Source organism: Rhinopithecus bieti, unplaced genomic scaffold (assembly GCF_001698545.2).
Source record: "Rhinopithecus bieti isolate Rb0 unplaced genomic scaffold, ASM169854v2 scaffold_8649, whole genome shotgun sequence".
Classification (NCBI taxonomy): Eukaryota; Metazoa; Chordata; class Mammalia; order Primates; family Cercopithecidae; genus Rhinopithecus; species Rhinopithecus bieti.
The window spans coordinates 37634-55956 of NW_016805765.1; the positions used below are offsets into that span (position 1 = coordinate 37634).

The 18323-nt window shown below is 38.1% G+C and overlaps 1 protein-coding gene across 1 annotated transcript in view; it reads right to left on the bottom strand.

Annotated features, from left to right (window-relative positions):
- SH3GL3 (SH3 domain containing GRB2 like 3, endophilin A3) overlaps positions 1-18323 on the bottom strand; it is a 143373-nt gene that overhangs the window by 28846 nt on the left and 96204 nt on the right. The gene's annotated exons all lie outside the window — the stretch shown is intronic.

Sequence of the window (18323 nt, forward strand, 5' to 3'; positions counted from 1 at the left end):
AAATTGTTAAAAACAGAAACAAACTTGGATTCAACTTGTTGGATTTTTTGAACTAAGTCCTTTAAGAAAATTGTTGGAAGGGGTAACCATATCTAAAGGCATAGGAAGACATACATTTCTCATGCAGTCAACAGATATTTATTATGCACCTACTATGTGTAAAACACAGGGTAAGTGCTGTAGGACAAAGACACGAGAGATACTTGTCATCAAGGAACACACAGTTCACCCAAAGAGTCAACACACAAACATTCAACTAAAAAACAAGGAAAGAATAAGAACCATTAAAAAATAATAGTACTAGAGACAAATTATTGTAAATGCACTAAGTGGTAGTCACTTCAGTGATGCACAGAATGGACTTTGAGAACCCAAAGCACTGGGAGTGGGTTCATGCAGGATCTGTTTCCTAGAAGATGTGGCATTTGAGCTGGCATTTCAAGGATAGGGAACATTTCATCGGGCAGCATTGAAGAAAAGGCCTTCTGGGATGAGGCACCATGGAAAAAAGAGCCAGGGGCAGGAATGGATATGGCAGGTTTTCTCAGTCCCGACTCTATTGATATTTATAGCAGATAATTATATGTTGTGGGGGCTGTCCTGTGCACTGCAAGATGTTTAGCAGCATCCTTGGTCTCTACTTGCTAAAGGCCAGTACTGCAAGCATGGACACACACACACACACACACACAAACACACACACACTTGTAACAACCAAAAATGTTGCCCAAGAGCTGAAGACAATTTGTGTATGGCCAATGTGCTCAAAAAACATCAATAAATTGTGTTTAACTGTGAAAACTAGTGCACAAGGGAGAATGGATGAAAATAAAATCTGAAAGTTACACAACGCCCAGAGCACACAGATTCTCAAATGCCAAGCTAAAGGGTACAAGTTAGAGATCCCTAAAGAGTCTTCATCAAACACAGAGAAACCCTTTAGAAAAGCAAGTCTGCCACCAGTAGGGTTGGATTAAAGAACAAGGAAGACAAATTGGAAGAAAAAAGTATGTTCAATCATTTTCTTTAGCAAAATACATTAACATAATCTACACCCTTAAAATAGTAATATGAATATTCAAATCCATAGTAAGGGAGGTGCCATCAATTAATGGTGAAAAGATTGCAGGTTGTTTTAAATGCAAGTGTAGTTACTACTACTATCACACATGCGGTATTACTATTTAATAGGAACAATATAAGTGGAGACAGTATTTTACTTAAATTCGAAGTGTGAGAAGGAATTTCTTGAAGACAACAGCTAGAGAAGACTACAAAATTGGCCAGGGTTCTCCAACCTCCCTGTCCTGCGTCTTTACAGTTTCTCCCAGCTAGAGTTGGAGTCTATCTCCCCACCTAGTAAATCTGGGCTGGGCTTGTAACTTGTTTTGACCCCACAGAAACAAGCCTGGCTAGGCAGGAAAAGATCCTGTGTGCTTCCACTCACTCTCTAGAAACACTGTTGCTACCCTGTGAACAAGCCCAGGCAAATTAACTGAATGGAGAGAAACAAGTGGCCCAGACACCCCCCAAGGTACAACCAGTCCACCCTCAGAATCAGAGCCACTCAGCTGACCTGCGGGTGACTGCAGTAACGTGAGAGACCCCAGCCGAGATCAGCCCCATCTGCTGAGGCATGGGAACAGGAGTTCAATAAACGGTATTGCTTAAAACCACTGAATTGGGGTGGTTTGCCACATAATAGAAGTTATCTGGTACACTGGACAAGAATCCTTACTTTTCAGATTGAGTACAGCAGTCAGAGAGAATTATCCCAATGCCTTGATACAAGGTATAACTTCCAATAGAAAAAATCAAAAATTTCATTTCCACACACCAAGCAGTGTTTTAACAGATGTATCCATCAGCAGTTAACTCTCCTAAACATTTTTGTTGTTGTTATTCAGTAGTGAAATCATCCAACATATTGGTTCTCAACTTTGGAGGTAATAGCCTGAGAATCTAAGGAAAGTGACACAATCTCTCCTGGGGTGGGGAGTGGCACCTCCACGTTTTGTTGCCATGGTAAATTGCAAAAGTGGTCACAGGCTTTGCACCTCCTCCCATTAAGAAGTCTATTTTTCCACCCTTCGACTTGCTTTGGCCAATAGAAGAGTGTAAACCACACTGTGTGGCTATAAAGTCCCAATCAGTACTCACAAAGAGGCTCTGTAGATACTTCTGCTCACTCTGTGAGGTCCACTGTAACTACTTCCACGTAAGTCTAGGCTGCCTTGTTGGAGAATGAAAGATCATGTGGATCAGAGATCAGCCATCCTACCTGAGCAACCTCAGACCATCAAGCCCTCAGCTCACCTGGCAGCTGACCGGCAACAGGTGACTGAACCCAGCAGAGATCAGCCACACCAGCACATGCACCCACCCAGTGCTCCCAGCCCAAATTGCTGACCCACAGAATCATAAACTAAATGAACATTTTTTCGGTCTTAAGTCGCTTGTTTTGGGATGGTGGGTTATATAGCAAAAGCCTACTGATAGAGTGGCCTGCCATTTCCTGTGACTATTGAAACCACAGAAGCCCACACATAGATCCACGTTTTAAAATAACTATTTGAAAATCCCTTTGGCTTGGAGAGTTAGACCCGAAATCTCTTTAATCCGAACCAGTTCTCACTCATTCAGGTTTTACTTGTTCTATTTTCAGAAACCAAAATGTCTAATAGAAGGAGTAGTGTTTCTACTTTCAAGAACAGAAACTAGTGTCATGAATATATCTTGTTTGAAAAGACAACATGTGGGATCATTTTCAACAGGAGTCACAGGTAAGAGTCATCATTCATTTCTGCTTTTCCTGAATTTCCCAGTGATGTTTAGCTGTTTTGATACATTAAGTATAAATACACACATAGCATTAGCTGCTTAGGCCACTCAATTATATTTCAGAGGTCAGTCAAGGAATAAATATTGTTTGTTGAGCATCTACTATGTGCAGGGACATGACTGGTACTTGGGATAGAAAGATAAAAAAGAGATGTGATTCCTACAGGGCACCTGGCCTCATTCCAGGGTTACAGGGTTATTTCCTTTAGGTGCGGGAAGCTAAATATAAATACTCAAGCTTCTATTTCTGGTAAGATGACTATTCAAATTCAACTCTGATGCACTTCCTATGCTCTGAATACAAATCAAGGATAGATTAAATATCAAAATGTGTACTCCTATGCCTTCAATATGTAGCAAGGATAGATTAAATATCAAAAAAAGAAAACCAGAAAGATAAGCAATGCTCAAAACCAGAATAAACATTTTTGTGAACCTGAAAATGAACAGAAACACAACATGATGAACAAGGTTGAGGTCTCAGGCCTGCTGGGCTTCTTGCCTGCACACAGGCTATGACAGCCAGCAGTCTGGCTCCTGCTGCGTACAAAACGATCTAAAATAGTGCTCCATGAGACCAGAGTCTGGGTTCAAGTTCTGCTTACAGTTGGGGATGGAAAAGCAAATGAGGCTGGAAAAAAAAATTCGGATGCAAATCTCTGTCTGATGCTACCACATGTGGCAATCTGCAGGCCCAAAGAAACTGAAGGACAAAAAATAAGTCAAGTCACACCTCCTCCCCACTCCAGCTCTGTGACTGGATCCAGATATCCCCAGTATTACCACAGAACGGAAACCACAGTTTTGTACTGGGGCCTTGGGAAGCTGGGTGGAAGAAGCCACAATCACTAGACAGAAGTGAGCACAAAAGAGGTTAAAATTAAAATTCATCCTAGATCTAAATTATAAGGCACATGAATAAAATATAACACCAAGAAAGACAGCCAAAAAAATCACATAACATAACATAACATAACATAACATAACATAACATAACATAATATAACATAACATGAATTCACTTCTAGTGAAAACTATATTATGAAACAATAATAAAGACTTTTTAATGTGTGTTTAGGATATTATTAAAATGATAGATAAAGGAATAACTTCTATTAATGAAGAGCAAGCAATTATACAAAAGGACAGAAATTTTAAAGATAGACATAAAACATTAGAAACAAAAAGTATTATATAGCCGGGCACGGTGGCTCACACCTGTAATCCCAGCACTTTGGGAGGCCGAGGTGGGTGGATCACGAAGTCAGGAGATCAAGACTATCCTGGCTAACATAGTGAAACCCCATCTCTACTAAAAATACAAAAAATTAGCCGGGCGTCGTGGCGGGCGCCTGTAGTCCCAGCTACTTGGGAGGCTGAGGCAGGAGAATGGCGTGAACCCGGGAGGCGGAGCTTTCAGTGAGCCGACATCGCGTCACTGCACTCCAGCCTGGGCGGCAGAGCGAGACTCCGTCTCAAAAAAAAAAAAAAGTATTATATAGTCATAAAAATGAAAAACCCAATAGATGGGACAAACTCCAGCCTGGGCACAATCAGGAAAGAACTGGTAAGCTGGAAAACATGAAGGAATTTACTCAAAGAACATAAACAGAGACGAAGAGTTTTTTTGAATGAAGTATCAGTTAATCGATATGAAGGATAAGTGAGAGATTCCAAGATATATCCAACAGGCACTCCAGAAAAAAGAACAGAATACAGGAGCATCAATATTTACGAGTAAAATGGCTCTTTTCTCTTCTGTAATTGAAGGAAGTTAGGAGTCTACAGTTTGGAAGTACACTCAAGTACCATGCAAGATGAATATTAACTCACACCCAGACACAGCAAAATCTCAAGAATAAACAATCCTAAAACTATCACAGGGGCAAAAAACATTCAGAGCAACAATAAGACTGACAGCAGATTTCTCTTCTGCAGCAGATGCCAGGGACAATGAAGGAATGGCGTCAAAGTGCTAAAAAGAAATCGGCTAGGCACAGGATTACAGATCATGCCTATAATCACAGCACTTCGGGAGGCTGAGGCAGGTGGATCACCTGAGGTCAGATGTTCGAGACCAGCCTGGCCAACATGGTGAAACCCTGTCTCTACTAAAAATACAAAAATTAGCTGGGTGAGGTGGCGCAATAAAAATCTAGAATTTTCTCTCTCCCTAAACTGTTGTTCAAGAGCAAGGCCGGGTGCAGTGGCTCACGCCTGTAATCCCAACAGTTTGGGAGGCTAAAGTGGCATATCACATGAGGTCAGGGGTTAGAGACCAGCCTGGCCAACATGGAGAAATCCCGTCTACTAAAAACACAAAATAGCTGGGCATAATCCCAGCTACTCAGGAGGCTGAGGCAGGAGAATCGCTTGAACACGGGAGATGAAGGTTGAGGTGAGCCGGGATCGTGCCATTGCACTCCAGTCTGGGCAACAAGAGTGAAATTCCATCTCAAAAAAAAAAAAAAAAAAAAAACAGCTGTATGTGGTGGCACATGCCTGTAATCTCAGCCACTCAGAAGGCTGAGGTGGGAGAATCACTGAACTTGGGAGGCAGAGGTTGCAGTGAGTTGAGATCACATTACAAAATAAAGACATATTCAGACTTCACAGACTCAAATAACAGTGATGCTTAAGTATTACATCAAGGAAATAAAAACCGAACCAAGAGGGAAAGTATGGACCATAGGAAACAATGGTGAGAATAGAAATTGAGAAACTATGGTGGTAAATTTACCATTGAGTAAAGACAAACAAACAAGCAAAAACCAATGTGTCTGAGTTTACACAAGGGTAAAATTAAAACCTTAAGCAATAATAACACAGAAATGGGGAAGGGTGTTGAGTGAATATTTCAAGCATACTAAGATTCACGTGTGTTCAGGAGGAGGTGAGAAATGGATATAACTTTAGACATAATTAAAATAATGCACAGCAGGTATCTGTTATATAACTAATGGTAACTCCTAAAAACACAAAACTATGATACCCATATAGTACTATGCATGTTATAACATAGTATCCATACCAGCACACTGTTAGAAAACCAGTATTTTTCAATCCAAAAGAAAACAAGGGAGAATAAAGGGAGAGGGAGGAAGAAGGAATGGCAAATAGAAACCACAAAATCAGATAGTAATAAATCTAAATAGATCAGTAATGATTATCTATATAATTGGATTAAATTCAACATAACAATAATAGAGTGAATTTTAACAAGCTAGTTATATACATCTTCTAAGAGTCATAACTAAAACACAACACATAGAAAAGACTGAAAAGACAAACTGTACATACTAGGAAAATGCTAATCAAAATAAAGCCTGTAACAATAATATCAGACAAGAACTACCTTTCTTTTTTTGTTTGTTTGTTTGTTTTTGTTTTTGAGACAGGGTCTTGCTTTGTTGCCCAGGCTGGAGTACAGCGGTATGATCTCAGGAGTAGCTGGGACCACAGGGCACACCAGCATGCCTGGCTAATTTTTGTATTTTTGTAGAGATGGGGTTTCTCTATGTTGCCCAGGCTGGTCTTGAGCTCCCAGGTTCAAGCAATCCTCCTGCCTCCACCTCCCAAAGTGCTGGGATTTCAGATGTGAGCCACTGTGCCCAACCTAAGAAATACCTTCCTAAGGCAAAGCATTAATAGGAATAGAGACTCAATGTAATAATAAAAGGAGCAATCCACCAAAATTTTTATAATAATGATACTGTTTCCACTAATAGTATAACCTCCAAAAAATATAAAGCAAAACTGAAATAGTGAAACTGATAAACCCACAATTATAGCAGGAGATTTAATACAACTCCATCAGAAAACTGACATATCAAACATGATAAAAAACTGAAAAAGATATGGATTATCTGAATGACCAAAATAATAACCTTGGTCAAATATTATGCACATATACATATATCCCCTCAGCCAATAAATTTAAAAAATGTATATTCAGAGAGAACATTACAAAAACTGACCATATATTATGTTGCTGCAAAATATTATAAGTAGTGGCAAAAACCACAATTACTTTTGCATCAACCTAATACTAGGTAACAAAGTCAATCAATACCATATAGAGCGTGTTTATTAGGTTTTGGGGTTTTTTAACCATAGTGCAATTAAATTAGGAATCAACAATAAAAATAAGTATATCAGCACAAAATTTTAAAATTCTGTCCTAAATAACAGATTAAAAAGAAAACTCCAATAGAAATTACCAAAAAATTTAACAATAAAAATATTATACATCAAAATCTGTGGTATACAGCTAAAGCTGTATTCAGAAATCAACATATAACCTTAAATACATTTCAAAGAACACCTCAATTTAATGTTTCAAACTGACACCATGTCATCCAATCTAATTTCTAAAACATCTAATATCTCAAGTTGGAAAGTCTACCAACTGTGCCAATTTGCTAGAGATGCAAAGATCAGTCACTCTCACCGGCCCATTGGAAAGCAGAAACACAAACAGCAATCCACAATGAGATCAATACTATTCTGTAATAGAGATGCAGAACTTGCCATTAAAACCCAGATGGAAGGAAGCAATTATATAAATGAGAGGGTGCCAAGAAAGTTCCAGAACAAAGCCTAGAAGGATATATGGAGTTCAACAGGGAGATAAGAAGAAAAGTGGCATTTCTATCAGAAAGAATAGCATAAGCAAAGAAATGGTTGATTAAAAAACAGAGTCCAAATTGATCAATAATGATTATCTACATAATTGGATTACATTCAACATATTAAATAATACTACAGTGGATTTTAAAAATTCAGCTATATGCAGCTTCTAAGAGATGCATACAACATAACAGGAAACAGCATAATAATTCAGCAAGGGTAACGGATATGAAAGACTCAGCTTAAATGAAAAGGAGCAGACAGGCATACATGCAGGGGCCAGACCAAGGGGCTAAACTTCTGGGGACCATGGAGACTTTTAGAAAGGTGAGTGATAAGAACAGATCTGAGTTTCAGAAAGATTAGTCAAGTGGGTCATGAGATAATGGACTGGAGAGGAACCAGAAGGTGGACAGGCAGATCGGTTAGGAAATGACAGGGGACACATAGTTTGAAGAGGTGGAGGTGGAGTGGGGAAAAATGCCAAAATTACATTCTAAAACCCTCTTAATTACCTTCTTCAGCATCAAACACAAGCTACCCTCACTCACCTATTCAGCTTCCCCATCATAAATAATACACCTGACCTTTGCTCACTAGACAGAAGTTGCAAATCAAAAATACAAATGGGTGGCTACTCAATGTGGCTCGTGTGTTCTTCCCCCAGTGGAAAAGAAGATTTCTGCTGCAAATTAGACCGCTCTCAGGTTGCCTTGGTGCTACAGTCAGAGATAAAATCCTTGTTCACCATCTACTTCTTGGCTGCTTTAATTTTCTCAGTAACAGGAAAATGAAAACTATTTTCAAAGACTACAACTGAGCAGTGACAAATTATAAAAGAAATTTATTTGGGAAACATGAAGCTTTTGCATTTGGTGTTTTATCTAGATGTGTTGGATTTTTAATGGTAAACGTTAACACAGCCTTGGCTGTCTTCTTGTGCAAATATCTGTTTTCAAAGAAACCTTGGCATCTCCATCTTCTTCCCTTTCATGAAGCAAGAAATTAAACAGCGAGAAAGCCAGAACCCAGAAGAAAATGTAAAAAAGCAAAATTTATAACTTAGGATTTTAGAAAATGCTCTAGAATAGTATTTTCCAGTATGTGTGCCATAAAACACTAGCTCCATAGGACGTACCTAAGGGTCAGGCAAAGTAAAACAAACAAAAAACCAAAAAGAGCTCTTGGCTATATATATTTGGAAACACAGGGAAAACAAAATTAAGCAGATTTCTTTACTAAAACATTTTCAGAGGCTTTAAAATGGTAATGGAGGGCCGGGCACAGTGGCTCATGTCTGTAATCTCAGCACTTTGGAAGGCCGCAGCGGGTGGATCACCTGAGGTCAGGAGTTTGAGACCAGCCTGGCCAACATGGTGAAACCCCATCTCTAGTAAAACTACAAAAATTAGCCAGGCATGGTGGTGCACACCTGTAGTCCCAACTACTCAGGAGGCTGAGACACGAGAATCACTTGAACCCGGGAGGTGGAGGTTGCGGTGAGTTGAAATCACGCCACTGCACTCCAGCCTGGGTGACAGAGCAAGACTCCATCTCAAAAAAAATAAATAAAATAAAATGGTAATGGGCACTGTGGATTTCCAAAGGGGCACATATATGTAAGATGGGCATTTCCCACAATCACTGGGCTGTGGAAGTTATCTAATAGGAAAATCTCCAAGGACTGATGTTCTAAGGAACACACTTTGAGAAGCCCTGTGCCAAAAATGTCACCCTTTTGAAAGGTTCCTTTTTCTTTCAACCAGTTGGCAGTCATGCTCTGTTGTCATCAGCTTGGAGAATATGGCAATGCAATTTTAAGTATCAATAGTAAAGGTAATATGTAAGTTGTGAACATTAGGGAAAGATGAGTGAAGGGTATATGTGAACTCTCTGTACTAGTTTTGCAACTTCCCTTTCTGTAAGTCTAAAATTTTTTCAAATTTCAAAGTTTAAAGAGATCTCTGAGGTCATCAGAGCAACCAAGGCAGCCAGGATCTGAGGGGCCAAAATCGGGAGGAAGGGAAATGCATTGAGGTGAGTGATACATCTACAGCTGACTGTTCTCTTTGGGAAATGTTCTGTCTTGCAACATAGGACATAAAGTCTGAGCAGAAAGCACCAGCCTGGAACTTGCAGCAGTCTCACTAGGTTGTGTAAGAAAAAAATTTGAATACACTGTAACCAAGGAAACCGGGATATAAGAGGCCAAATTTCTGGGAAAAAGGGAAACATAAAGAAGCAAGCCTGACAAGCTATGTTCAATTTCCTCTTGAGGCTTTTGACAATTCCTAAGCTGAATGCACAAGGCAGAATGATAAGAAACCAGCACAAAGAGGCTGCTAGAAGGCTAAATATCTAAACAGATATTTCTGCAGTATCACAGTGATCAAGAGACAAAAACTGGAGTTCAGGACTGCCCAATAAGGAAAAACATCCGGAGATTTTAATTCATCCCTGAATACCTAAACCCCAGGAGCAAAAGCAAGCAAGGGGACATGCCCTCAGAAAGCCTGGAACGCAAACTTCAATCATTTCAGTCCATCTGTAGCAAGGTTATAAGCCTTTACCCTCATTATCTGCCAGAATAAAACTAGATAATCTCTGGAGGAAGATACATTATTCAGACCTGCTACAATTCTTCATACACAATATGTGCCATTCAAATAAAAACCATTTGGCATACCAGGATACTGAACCAACAATGGAAAACTAAGAAAAGAATAGATGATCCAACTGGTAATCCCAATATTGACATCTGAAATGATTTTTAATGTAACTATGATAAATATGTTGAATAAAATAAATGACAATGTAAATTTTTTATCAAAATTGGAATACATAAAAGAAAGCAAATGATAATTACAGATGAAAATTCAATAACTAAAATTAAGAACCCAACAGAAGTGTTTAATAACAATTAGACATGACAACTGAGAGAATATGTGAACTGGAAGTTCAGTCAGTAGAAAGCATCTAAATTGAAACATAAAGGGAAAGAAGATGAAAAGCACAAAAAAGCACTATAAGCACATCAGACATGGTGAAAATACCTAACACAAGTATATTTTAGAGTTCAGAAAAATGAGAGAGAAACAATATTTGAAGAGGAGAGGGACAATAATTATTCAAAATAGACAAAAGACACCAAGCTACAGATTGAAACTTCTCTATGAATACTAAGCAGGATAAATATGAACATAAACGTACCTAGGCACATTATAGTTAAACGACTGAAGACCAAAGACAAAGAGAAATTTTAAAGCAATCAAAGAGAAAGATACACATTGCATTCAAAGAAGCAGCAAAAAGATTCTTAGCTGATGTTGCAAGAGAAACCAAGGAGCTACAAAACAATGAAATCACATCTTTAAAGTGCTGGCAGAAAATATCTGCCAATCTAAGATTCTATTCCCTGTCAATGAATATATGTCTCAAAAACAGTCAAAGAAATCTTCAGACAAAAGTATTGAGAGAATTCCTCACAACAAACATCAAAAGAAACACTAAAAGGAGGTTTTTTAAAAATTATATATGTAGTGTGTGTGTATGTATTATATATACACACATTTATGTAATATATGTGAATTTATATATAAAAATATATATAAATGGAAACACACACATACATAAAATTTTGTATTATATATACATGCACATATATAAATGGAAACAGATGGAAATAAGAAAATAGGGAAAGAAATGAAGAGCTCCAGAAAGATAAATCTAAGTGAATATTCACAGCTTAAAATAAAAGTAATGTCTTATGAGGTTTTAAATGTATGTAGAATTTCAAAAATGTAAAACTGATAGCACAAAAGCCACCACTAAGGGAGTTAAGTGAGACTCTTGTTGTATGGTCTATTCTATTGCTTGGAAGTCATACAGTACTAATTTAATGAAGACTCCTCCACATTAAAAAATGTGTGTTATAATTTCTAGGATTTCTTTTTAAATAATTATAATATATAACTAGCAAGCTACTACAGTAGTAAAATGGAATAATTCTTTAAAGTGATTAATCCAAATGAAGGCAAGAAAGGAGAAAAAAAGCAATGAATGAGATAAATAGAAAACAAATAATAACATAGCAGATTTAAATGTAAAAATATCAATAATTACATTAAATGAAAATGGACTAAATATTCCAATTAAAAGACAAGAAGCATCAGCCAGGATTTAAAAACAAACAAACAAAAAAGCTACACTAAAGCTACACTATATCCTGCCAATAAGAGATGCATACTAAAGATAATAACATGAAAGGAAAATAAACAGGTGCAAAAAGATACATCAGAAAAACACTAACATTGATTTCTGGAGGAGGAGGCAGAGCAAGATGGCTCAAAAGAACCCTCCAACAATCATCTCCTCTGCAGGAACACCAAATAGAACAACTATCCACACAAGAAAGCACCTTCATAAGAACCAAAAACCAGGTGAGCAATCACAGTACCTGATTTTAACTCTGTGTCAAAGAAAGAGGCACTGAAGAGGGTAGGAAAGACAGTTTTAAATTGCTGACACTACTCCTCCTCCATCCCCCAGCAGTGCAGCATGGCATGGAGAGAGAATCTGTGCACTTGGGGGAGGAAGGGCAAAGTAATTTTGGGAATTTGCATTGGAACTCAGTGCTGCCCTGTCACAGTGGAAAGCAACACAGGCCTTTCCCAGTGTTTCCCACTGGCTTTGGCCAGTGCCCATGGAGGGAGCACTTAGACTAGCCCTAGGCAAAGGGCAATCATCCATCCCAGCAGTCAGAAACAGAAACTGAGTTCTGGCTAGCCCCACCACTGTGGGATAAAGTGTTCTGGGGTCCTAAGTAAACTTGAAAGGCAGTCTAGGCCACAAGGACTGCAATTCCTGGACAAATACTGGTGCTATGCTGGGCCTACAGCCAGTGGAACTAGGGTGCATGCAACCCAGGAAACTTTATTAATAGAGAACTTTCCAGGGAGACACCAGCTGGAGTGGCCAAGGGAGTGCTTGCATCACCCCTTCCCCAACTCCAGGCAATGCAGCTCACAGTTCTGTGAGAAGAGGGAAGTGTAAAGAGGACTTTGTCTTGCAATTTGGATACCAGCTCCGTCACAGTAAAATAAAGCAGCAAGCAAAGTCCTAAAGCCCCCATTTCAGGCCATAGCTTCCGGACAACATTTCTAGACCCATCCTGGTACAGAAAAGAACTCACTACCCTGAAGGAAAGGACCCAGTGTCACAGAATTCACTACCTGCTGACTAACGAGCCCTTGGGCCTTGAATAAACGCCCTTGGGCCTTGAATAAACACCATCTGTAGCCAGGCAGCAGTCATCACAGGCCTTGGCAAGACCTAGTACTGTGCTGGTTTCATGTGTGACCCAGCACATTCTCAGCTATAGTAGCCACAGGGAAAGGCTCCTTCTGCTTGAAGAAAGGAAAGGGAAGTGTAAAAAGGATTTCATCTTGTGACTTGGGTACCAGCAGAGCCACAGTATACTAAAGCACCAAGAGGACTTCTCATTTCCTCAATTCCAGGCCTTAGCTGCTGGAGGGCATTCCTTAATCCACCATGGGCCAGAAGGGAACCCATTGCATTGAAAGGAGAAACCCCGACCTGGCAGGACTCACCATCTGCTGAATAAAGAGCCCTTGGGCCTTGAATAAACATCAGCAGTAGCCAAGCTATAGTTGCCATGGGCCTGGGGCAGTGATTGTCTGGGCAGAGACTCCTTCTTCAGGAAAGGAGAGAAAAAAGAGGTCTTTGTCTTACAACTTGGGTAGCAGCTCAGCCACAGTAAAGCACCAAGCAGACTCCTACAGCCCCCGATTCCAGGCCCTAGCTCCTGAACTGCATTTCTAGATCCACCCTGGGCCAGAAGGAAATCCACTGCCCTGAAGGAAAAGATCCAGTTCTGGCAGGAATCAACTTTTGCTGACTGAAGAGTCCTTGGCCCTTGAATAAACATCAGCAGAATTCAGGAAATAGTTGTAATAGAACTTGGGCAAGACCCAGTACTGCTCTGGCTTCAGGTGTGACACAGCACAATCTCAGCAGTGATGGTCACAGGAGTGCTTGTATCACCCCTCCAATAACTCCAAGAAACTCAGCATGGAGAGACAGATTGCACTGGTTTGGAGGAAAGTAAGGGAAGAGAACAAGAGACTCTACCTGGTAATCCAAGGAATTCTCCCAGATCTTACCCAAGACCACTGAGGCATTTCCTCTACAAGACTGGAAGACTCACAGAGTTACTAGGTTTAGGGCACTCCCTAATGCACATATAGCTGCAGTGACCAAAAACTTCGATCAAATGCTCAATTCCCTTTAAATACTTGGAAAGCCTTCTGAAGAAGGATAGGTATAAACAAGCCCAGATTGTGAAGATCAGAATAAATATCTAACTCTTCAATGCCCAGACATCAATGAACATCCACAAGTATCAAGACCATTCAGAAAAACAAGACCTCACCAAATGAACTAAATAAGGTACCAGTGACCAATTCTAGAGTGATGGAGATATGTGACCTTTCAGACAAAGAATTCAAAAGAGCTGTTTTGAAGAAGCTCAATGAAATCCAAGATAACACAGTGAAGGAATTCAGTATCCTATCAGATAAATTTAACAAAGAGATTAAAATAATTAAAAAGAACCAAGCATAAATTCTGGAGCTGAAAAGTTCAACTGACAAACTGAAGAATGCATCAGTCTCTAAATAGCAGAACTGATCAAGCAGAGGAATGAATTAGCAGGCCTATTTGAAAATACACAGAGAAGACAAAAGGAAAAAGAGTAATAAATAATAAAGCAAACCTAACGAGATCTAGAAAATATCTTCAAAAGGCAAATCTAAGAGTTACTGACCTTAAAGAGGAGGTAGAGAATGAGATCAGAATAGAAAGGTTATTCACAGAGATAATTAATAATAGAGAACTTTCAAACCTAGAGAAAGATGTCAATATTCAAGTTCAAAAAGGGTATAGAACACCAAGCAGATTTAACTCAAATAAGACTACTTCAAGACATTTAATAATCAAACCCCAAAGGTAAAGAATACAAAAGGATCCTAAAAGCAGCAAGATAAAAGAAAAAAATCACATATAAAAAATCTCCATTATGTCTGGCAGCAGATTTCTCAGTAAAAACCTTTCAGACTGGAAGAGAGTGCCATGATACATTTAAAGAGCTGAAGGAAAAGATTTTTTCCTGGAATATTATATCCTGCAAAATATCCTTCAAACATGAAGGAGAAATAAAGACTTTCCCAAACAAACAAGAGCTGAAATATTTCATCAACACCAGACCTATGCTAATGGGAGCTTTTCACTCCCTAATACTCACCATGTTAATGGGAGCTTTTCGATCTGAAAGAAAAGAACATTAATGAGCTAAATTATCTGAAGGAACAAAATTCACTGGTAACAGTAAGTACATAGACAAATACAGACTATAATAACACTGTAATTGTGGTGTGTAAACTACTCATTAGCATTTCAATAAAGAAACATTAGACCTAATCTGCACTATAGAACAAATGGACCTCATAGATATTTACAGAACATTTTATCCAACAGCTGCAGAATACACATTCTTCTCCTCAGCAATCATTCTCAAGGATAAACCGTATCAAGTATCTTCTCTGACCACAATGGAATAAAACTAGAAATCAATAATAGAAACTTTAAAAACTATACAAACACATGAAAATTAAACAATATGCTACTGAAGGATCAGTGGGTCAATGAAGAAATGAAGAAGAAAATTTGAAAATTCCTTGAAACAAATGAAAGTGGAAATACAACACATGAAAACCTACGGGATACAGCAAAAGCAGTACTAACAGGAAAATTTATAGCAATAAGCCCCTACATCAAAAAAAGCAGAAAAATTTCAAATAAATAACCTAATGATGCATCTAAATAACTAGAAAAGCAAGAGCAAACCAAACCCAAAGTTAGTAAAAAAAAAAATAAAATAAAAATCAGGCAGAAATAAAACTGAAACAGAAAAGGTAATATAAAAGGTCAACAAAACAAAGAGTTGGTTTTTCGAAAAGACGAACAAAATTGACAAACCTTTAGCCAAACTAAAAAAAAGAGAGAAGACCCAAATAAAATCGAGGATGAAAAAGGAGACATTAAAACCAATACCACAGAAATTCAAAGGATCATTAGAGACTACTATGAGCAACAATATGCCAATAAATTGGAAAACCTATAAGAAATAGATAAATTCCTAGACATGTACAACCTACCAATATTAAACCATGAAGAAATCCAAAGTCTGAATAGACTAATGACAAGTAACAAGATCAAACCTCTCATTTGATCTCATTTGAAATACAAAATCTTCTGGCAAGACAAGCCTGGGACAGGATGGCTTCACTGCTGAATTCTACCAAACATTTAAAGAGGAACTAATACCAATCCTGCTCAAATTATACTAAAAAATAGAGGAGGAGGGAAGACTTCCAAACTCCTTCTATGAGGCCAGTATTACCCTGATACCTAAACCAGTCAAAGATACATCAACAAACAAACAAACAAAACAACAATAATAAAACTACAGGCCAATATCTCTCATGAACATCAATGCAAAAATCCCCAACAAACTACTAGCAAACTGAATCTGACAACACAAGAAAAAGATTATTCATCATGACCAAGTGAGATTCACCCCAGGAATGCAAGAATGGTTCAATATATGCAAATCAATTACTGTGATACAGCATATCAACAGAATGAAGGACAAAAACCACTGATCATTTCAATTGATGCTGAAAAATCATTTGATAAAATTCAATGTCCCTTCATTATAAAAACCCTCAAAAAACTGGATATCAAAGGAACATACCTCCACACAATAAATGCCATATACAACAGACCCATAGCTGGTATCATACTGAGTGAGGAAGAAATGCAAATCTGTCCTGTAAGATAAAGGACAAGACAAGGATGCCTTTCACTACTGTTATTCGACATAGTACTGCAGTAATCAGATGATAAAGAAAAAAAAGTAGCTAGAGTAATCAGATGATAAAGAAAAAAAAGTCATCTAAATTGGAAAGGAAAAAGTCAAATTATCTTTGTTTGCAAATAACATGATCTTATATTTGGAAAAATGTAAGGACTCTACCAAAAGCTATTAGAACCAATAAACAAATTCAATAAACTTGTAGGATACAAAATCAACATACAAAATTCAGTAGAATTTCTGTATGTCCACAGGAAACAATCTGAAAAGAAATCAATAAAGTAATCACATTTACAATTGCTTCAAATTAAATAAAATACCTAAGAATTAACCCAAGAAGTTAAATACCTCTACACTGAAAAAGATAAAGCATTGATGCAAAAAATTGAAGAGGACACCAGAAATAGAAAGATAGTCCATGTTCATGAATTGGAATAATCAATATTGTTAAAATTTCTTATCTACCAAAGCAAGCTACAAACTCAATGCAACTTTTATCAAAATACCAATGACATTCTTCACAGAAATAGAGAAAATAATCCTGAAACTTATATGGAATCACAAAAGACCCAGAATAGCCAAAGCCATCCTGAGCAAAAAGAATAAAACTGGAGTAATCACATTACCTGACTTCAAATTATACTACAGAGCTGTAGTAACCAAACAGCATGGTACTGACGTAAAAAACAGACACACAGACCAATGGAACAGAACAGAGAACCCAGGGATAAATCCATACATCTACAGTGAACTCCTTTTCAACAAAGGTGCCAAGAACATATATTGGGGAAAGGACAGTCTTTTCAATAAATGATGCTGGGAAAACTGGGTATCCATATGCAGAAGAGTGAAACTAGATCCCTAGCTCTCACTATATACAAAAATCAAATCAAAATGGATTAAAGACTTAAATCTAAGACCTCAAACTGTGAAACTACTATAAGAAAACATTGGGGGAACTCTCCAGGACACTAATTTTGGCAAAATCTCTTGAGTAATACCCTAAAAGCACAGGCAACCAAAGAAAAATGGACTGATGGGATCACATCAAGTTAAAAAGCTTCTGCATAGCAAAGGCTTTTCAACATTAAGAAAGTGAAAAGACAGCCCAGAGAATGGGAGAAAATATTTACAAACTATCCATCTGACAAGGGATTAATAACCAGAATATAAGGAGGTCAAACAACTCTATTAGGAAAAAGAATCTAATAAAATTTTAAAATGAGCAAAAGATCTGAATAGACATTTCTCAAAAGAAGGCATACAAATGGCTAGCAGGTATATGAAAAGATGCTCAACATCACTGATGACCAGAGATGCAAATCAAAACTACAATGACATATCTTACCCCAGTTAAAATGGCTTTTATCCAAAAGATAGGCAACAACGAATGCTGGCAAGGAGAAAGGGGAACCCTCATACACCCTTGGTAAGGATGTACAACCACGATGGAGAACAGTTTGGAATTTCCTCAAAAAAAAAAAAAAAATAGAATTACCATATGATCCAGCAATCCCACTGCTAGGAAAGAAGACAGGAAATCAGTGTATCAAAGAGATATCTGCTGCCCATCTTTATTGCAGCATTATTCACAATAGCCAAGATTTGGAAACAATCTAAGTGTCCATCAACAGATGAATGGATGGAGAAAATGTGGTACATATTCAGCCATAAAAAAGAATGAGATCCTGTCATTTGCAACAACACAGATGGAACTGGAGGACATTATGTTAAGTGAAATAAGCCAGGCACAGAAAGACAAACATCACCTGTTCTCACTCATTTGTGGGAACTAAAAATTTAAACAATTGAACTCATGGAGACAGAGTAGAAGGATGGTCACCAGAGGCTGGGAAGGGTAGTAGGGGAGTAGAGGGAATCGGGATGGTTAATGGGCACA